Raw genomic sequence first — 6,886 nt, 5'->3', positions numbered from 1 at the left:
GGTAAGCTGTAAGGGTGTCAGACTTGTAGCCCCAAAGGTTGCCGGCTTGACTCCCGACTCGCCAGGTTGGTGTCAGGGGGGTAATTAACCAGTGCTCTCCCCCATCCTCCTCCGTGACTGAGGTACCTTGGGCATGCTACCATCCTACCGTACTGCTCCCTTTCAGGCGCTATTGAGGGCATCCCCCTTGGTGGGCATGGGTTAGGCATAAATGCAATTTTGTTGTGTCCCGTGTTTACTTGTGTGGTGTGGTGTGCTGTGTCACAATGACAATGGGAGTTGGAGTTTCCCAGTTGGGCTTTCGTTTTCACTGTTCTGTGGCACTAAGGACATAGCATCATGGGTTTAAAGATGTTGAAAACATAGGACTTTAGAGCAAGGCCAGTGTGTGTGTGTGTGTGTGTGTGTGTGTGTGTGTGTGTGTGTGTGTGTGTGTGTGTGTGTGTGTGTGTTCATTGTGCACTTGATGGCCTGCCTGAAAATGTGTTGTAGTTACAAGGATGGCATGACACAGTGCATAATGAGTGAATAATTTATGGGACATTTGAGCATGGATCTAATATGGCCTAAAGAACGTCAAGTAAGGTTATAAAGAATATGCTTCAGCTGACTTGAAAGAAAACACATCTTTCCAATAACCAATGATTTTTGAAGAGGAGGAGGGTTTGAATATCTACCCTTTAATAAAATGATATTCTACCCTACCCCACAGTAAAAGTAGTTGTGAGTGCCGCTAATAACATTACAGCGTGTTTAGTAGTTCGGTTGGAGGTTTTTTTCAGTATAAACTAAATCGACACATTGTAACATTTCTCGAAAAGAAAACCTGATGATACACTTTGTAACAGGCTGCTACTGATGGTCCCCAGAAAATAGTCTACATATTAAAAGTAACTGACCACAATTTTCGTGAATTTTGATAACGTCTTGGTTAAGTTCGTTCTAATTTCAAGGCATATCAGGTCTTGTAGTCTAACAACAACTCAACTAAAATGTGGCAACTCGAGTTTGGAGATGGAGCAGGGAGGGAGGGTTGCCTACCTGCAGAAACAACTCGAACAGAATCTCCTCCTTTACCAAAGGATCCAGATTACCCACAAAAACCGTCCCGTTTGCATCACTCGAATCGACTGGCATCGTCATGCAACGTGTAGAAAATCTGACCAGGCAATCGTGTATGGAAATATTCTTAGTTTAAGTGGAGTAGTTATCCTGACAAGTCATCGCCATCCATTGTCGTAAAAGGAACCTGGCATGTGCTTGCGACGGTGGTGTTATACTCTTCTATCGACAGAGGGCGCTACTTGAAAACATTTAATGAGGACTTCTGAAGTCTTTCTGGGGGGAGAGAACAATGAGTGCATCTTAATATGGGACCTTGCCTCCTCCACTTGCCTCCTCCACTCGCTTCTCGTCATGATGACATCACTGACAACAGCATTATATTTCAATATCTTGCAAAACCTCAATTGTAAAGTCTTTTTCTCATTTGCAATTGGGATGGTGAATGAAAAACAGTCCCTCAAAAGTTGTTGTGGCCAGGCTGACAGCTGGGAAACTTCATCGTTTTCTCCACGGAGGAGGGGCCAGGAGGCAGGGCGAGGAGACAAGCGCAAGTGGAGGAGGCAAGGACGCATATTAAGATGCACTCAGTGTTGCAGGCACAGACCTAGGTCTGTGGTTGCAGGTTAGAGCAAAATAGAGTAGACCTCTCACTAGACTGAATGAATGAATGTAAAATGAGACCATATATCATATATAAGCCCATCTGCTTTATAATAGACACCTGAGTTTAATTTCTGAAGAAAAATGCCTCAGGGATTGACTTTGTATCATGAGGCCAAAACAAAAAACCAAGTGACTTTGACTGACAATCTTTGAAAACCACTCAGTTCCTCTGGTGGAAAACCCAAGTCAATAACCCACCGGTGTCTTCTTCTTTTGCTTTTGTTTTGTATCAAGAGGGGGGGGGAGGGGCTTTTCTAAACAAGGTCAGCATTTTCAGGAAGTGGGACACACTTAAAAACAAATGTGTGCATGTGTGTGTCCTTGTAGCCTACTGTAGATGCTGAGGAGAGAGGAAATGTGTCTGGAAATGGATCACCATCGGCTCACAATGGATCTCACAGCCTCTCTGTTCTGTTGTGCTGAGTGAAACCCCCCAGAGGATCCCAACAGGTGAGTGTGCGTGCGAGAGGAATGTTTCACCTTTCCGCAGGTTGGCCTGAAGGCAAGGGGTGTGGCTTGGCATGTGACATGGCAAACAAGGGGAGGCGCAGGGGAACACTTCCTGAAATGCAAACATCACACCACACACATACATAAACACACACACACATTCTTTCACACATGCACAGACAGACAAGCAGACACACAAACACACACACATTCTCTCTCTCACAAACACAAACACACACACACACACAGACAGGCAGACACACAAACACACACACACTCCTTCTTGCGCACACACACACACACACACACACATAGAGACAGGCAGGCGGAGCGGGAGAAGCAAGAGAGGAGCGGTTGTGATTGAGGTAGGTCGCTCTACATTTCTCTCTGAAAGTTTCTCTCTTTCTGAGTCTTTCACTCTTTTGATCTGTTTCTCTGTGTTTCAGCTCTCTTCCTCTTCACTGCTTTCCCTGTACTGAGGTCTGTTGTCATTCTGAAGTCTGTGGAGCTGGTGGTGTAGCTGGTGGGACGTCCGGTGAAGGAATCTCTCTCTCTGTGTGTGTGAGTGGCGGTGGCTGTGTGAGAGAGATAAAGACTAAAGGAATCTCTCTCTGTGTGAGTGGCTGTGTCTGTGGCTGTAAGAGATAGAGAGACTGGAGGAATCTCTTTCTGTGTGAGTGACTGTGGCTGTGTGTGTGTGTGTGTGTGTGTGTGTGTGAGAGAGAGAGAGAGAGAGAGAGAGAGAGAGAGAGAGAGAGAGAGGAGAGAGAGAGAGAGAGAGAGAGAGAGAGAGAGAGAGAGAGAGAGACTGAAGGAATCTGTATGTGTGTGTGTGTGTGACTGGTTGTGGCTGTGTGTGTGTGAGAGAGAGAGAGAGAGAGACTCCTGCTGTGAATTATTTTCTTTGCAGGGTACAACGGAAAGACTGTACAGTCCACTTTGAAAGAGATAAGAGTTGTGTGTGTGTGTGTGTGTGAGAGAGAGAGAGATAGAGAGAGAGAGAGAGAGAGAGAGAGAGAGAGAGAGAGAGAGAGAGAGAGAGAGAGAGAGAGAGAGAGAGAGAGAGAGAGTGTGTATTGTACAGTATACTGTAGGCCTATGTCATATAATCGGAAAAAAACAATGTTTTGGCATAACAGTATCAGTCAGTCTTCTGATTTGGTTAGCAGGTGCTCCCCTCATGTTTCCATTAAGAGTCTGCAGTGTTTTCCTATTCTATGATAATCGCCCTCTCTAAGGTCCTTATCAGAGTGCATTGCTATGGGGGGGGGGGGGGGGGGGGGGGGGTTGGGGGGGCAGTGCTGTCATTCTTAATAGAGCTCATCTATGGGGGGGGGGCAGTGCGGCAATGCTGTGGTTCTTAATAGGTCATCTCAGGAGTCTGGATGCAGTATGAAGTACAGTATTGTGCACTCTAGATGTAGGTAGAACAGTTACATCAGGGGTGCATAACCCAAAACAGTTTCAGTATATGGGTGGATTGTACACTTATTATGGGTGGATTATCCACTTTCAAAGGGACACAATACAAAACTTTTTTTTATCACAGCAAGGGAAGGACAGATGTTTTTAGCGTGTGGCCTGTCTCAGTGGTCTCTGCGTTTGCACGCTCACACCTCTAAGAATGTCTGAATGTGAGCATTCACACTTGGCTGGTTCCAGTTCCCATGCAGTATTACACAACCTTAAGTGTGTGAAACCATGAGGTGAAACTGCAGTAAAAGTAAAGTGCCACAATGTTCAGCAGCAAGAAAACATCTTGCGATCATATGATCATTACTGTGTTTGCATATTGTAACTGTCTATTGATCATGTCCTTTGCATGTGGAGAATGAGGGAGGGGGGGGTGTTGGAGTGTTAACTAACAGATCGTCAGATGTGTCGTTGTTGCACTTTCATTTTGACAGTTCGGTATTCCCCCGAAAGAGCACCATGTGTTGTCCTCTAGGCCCACATTGTTTTTCACTTCCAGGAACTTTCACTTCCTTTGCTGAATCGCTTTGCTAATTATTGTAAATGAGGACTTTTCCGCATTGGGACAGCCGATGTGCCGAACTAGCAGCATTCGTCATCACCATAGAAACTAGGCCAGTGATTCTCAAAGTTCTTCAGACCGAGGACCACTTTGTCCCCACAAAAATGTTCAGGAACCACCTGTCAACCTGTCACCTTCTTGATAGCCTACAGCTAATTTTCAATGCAGATCAGTTACTTTTTATTCACATTACAAGCATGTCTTATTGTGGTGAAGCTATGTTTAGCTGTTTAATAATGTTAAAATATAGCCTACTGCTAGCTTTTCTTGGAAAAGTAGAAATCCCCTCACGGACCACCTGAGCTCTGTCACGGACCACCAGTGGTCCTCGGACCACACTTTGAGAATCACTAAAGTAGGCCATACCCAGCTGGCAAGGTGTGGGTTTCCAATTTCCAATGAGTCAGGAAGCTGTGGTGGCGTGGTCAGTGGTCACAATTGAAACTGTCTTGTTGGCCCAAGGCCAAGTAGAGCAATAGGTTTTGATATCTGGAGGGACGTGAGGTTGTGTGTGTGTGTGTGTGTGTGTGCGTGTGTGCGTGTGTGTGTGTGTGTGTGTGTGTGTGTGTGTGTGTGTGTGTGTGTGAATGAGTGAACCCCACCCACAATGAAACCGGACAGACCTGAAAGCTGATGGTACTGGCTGCACACTTCAATGCACACATGCACTCTTGAGCGAAACCACAATTTGTTTAGCTTTGCTGCTCAGCTTTGCTGCTTCACTTGTTTCCATTTCACTTGTTTTCATTTCGGATGCCATTTGTGTTTTCATGTCATTGTCAGTCTGCGTCTCAGTATCTGTTGTCTTGTTGTTTTTTCTTGTTGTTTTTTCTCAGTCTGCTTCTCACAAATGCTGGTGAAGTTTCACTTTGGCTGGTAGAAAAGACCAACGTACCGTACTTGCCACTTTGACCCATTAGTGAGTGTGTGTTCAGCTAGTAAGATTAACACCTACTATCTATTTTGGCTGGTAATGAAAAAAGTTAGTTTAGAGCCCTACTTCTGCGCAGTGTCTTATTGTTAGGCTACTTGTTCTCTCTGCCTGCTCAAGGGGACTCATGTGATGAAATCTGCTGCCATTATTATAGCTATGAGTAGGACTGGCGCATCACCACAGTCTTGCTTTTGTGAGGAGGGAGAGGCCTGGGTGGTAGTTCCAAGAACATGGTGAAGTGGTAAACTTGTCTAAGTCAACGTACAGGAAGTGGTAAACTTGCTCATAAATAGCCCACAGGTGTCATTTTAGTTCAAGTCAATTGTTCAGGTCGGAGCAGGCTTCACTGCGAGGGTGCTGGCCGAAATGTTCAACTCAGTTTTTCAGTAGAGAGGCCGCACCGTGTGTGTGTGTGTGTGTGTGTGTGCGCGCGCGCACACGCACGCACGCACGCACGCACGCACAACAACTGAACTCCAAATTGCATCATATGACCACTAATTGCGTCTATTACGTCATCTGCCCACCACCTTCAAATTCAGGAGAAGTCCTTAGTCATTGGTTATTGGCTAAAACCATATGTCAAAAGACTGACCTCAGACATTGGTCAGGAAAAAAAGATGGGCTCAAGGGAACTGGTGTTTTTCCATTTTGGCAAACTATGTTCAGTTAAACGTTTATGTGTGTGTGCTTGCGTGTGTGCGTATCTGCATGTCCACATACACACCAGTCACTTTATTAGGCACACCAATCGAACAACTCATTGATACCATATTCTTATCAGCCAATCACATGGTGGCAACTGCATTTGAGCATGTAGACATGTATGGTCAAGGCGATCTGCTACAGTCCATTGAACATTAGAATGGAGAAAGGTCATTTAAGTGACTTTGAATGTGGCATGGTTATTGGTGCCAGACAGGCTGGTTACTTAGACTACTTCAGAAACTGCTGATCTACTGGGATATCCATGCACAACCATCTGTAGGTTTAACAGAGAATAGTGTGAAAAAGAGAAAATATCCAGTGAGCAGCAGTTCTGTGGGCGAAAATGCCTTGTTGATGCCAGAGGAGAATGGCCAGACTGGTTCTAGCTGATAGAAAGGTAACAGTAACTGAAATAACCACTTGTGACAACCGTATTATGCTGAATAGCATATCTGAACACATAGCACGTCCAACCTTGAGGCGGATGGGCTACAACAGCAGAAGACGACTAGGTGCTACTGCTGTCCGCTAAGAACTGGAAACTGAGCTTACAATTGAGCAGAGGCTTACCAAAATGGACAATGGAAAACTGGAAAATGTTGCCTGGTCTGATGAGTCTCAATTTATGCTGTGAAACGTGAAGGGTAGGGTCAGAATTTGGCATCAACAACATAGAACCATTTTTAGAACTCTTGCACACCCCCTTTTGCCAGGTGCGTAGGAGTGGATCAACTGGGTCACCAACGTAGAAGCGAAAAAGCTCCCGCACATTGTTTACATTTGCAGAGTTTTTACTTGTGACTTTTCTGTCTAATGACCATTGCTTCAAGCAATCAAGGAATTGCTTGAAGAAGGTCATTAGACCGAAATGTAAACAGTGTGCGCCTGTGCGGGAGCTTTTTTGTATCAACAACATAGAAGCATTGATCCATCCTACCCTGTATCAGTGGCTCATGCTGGTGATGTAATGGTGCGGGGGGTATTTTCTTGGCACACTTTGGGCCCCATAGTACCAAATGAGCAGGGGTGCA

The 6,886-nt window shown here is 45.3% G+C and overlaps 1 protein-coding gene across 1 annotated transcript in view; it reads left to right on the top strand.

Moving 5' to 3' along the window:
* Nucleotides 1–2,469: 2,469 nt before the first annotated feature.
* Nucleotides 2,470–6,886, top strand: part of lipia (lipase, member Ia) — a 19,495-nt gene continuing 15,078 nt past the window's right edge. Inside the window, exon 1 of the mRNA XM_063197731.1 lies at nt 2,470–2,543. The gene's annotated coding sequence lies outside the window, so the exon portion shown is untranslated. The remainder of the gene's footprint in view (nt 2,544–6,886) is intronic.

This window comes from Engraulis encrasicolus, chromosome 4, assembly GCF_034702125.1.
Source record: "Engraulis encrasicolus isolate BLACKSEA-1 chromosome 4, IST_EnEncr_1.0, whole genome shotgun sequence".
In the NCBI taxonomy this organism is placed as follows: domain Eukaryota; kingdom Metazoa; phylum Chordata; class Actinopteri; order Clupeiformes; family Engraulidae; genus Engraulis; species Engraulis encrasicolus.
Note: the sequence above shows the minus strand (reverse complement) of the source record. Positions and strands in the feature narration are given on the sequence as shown.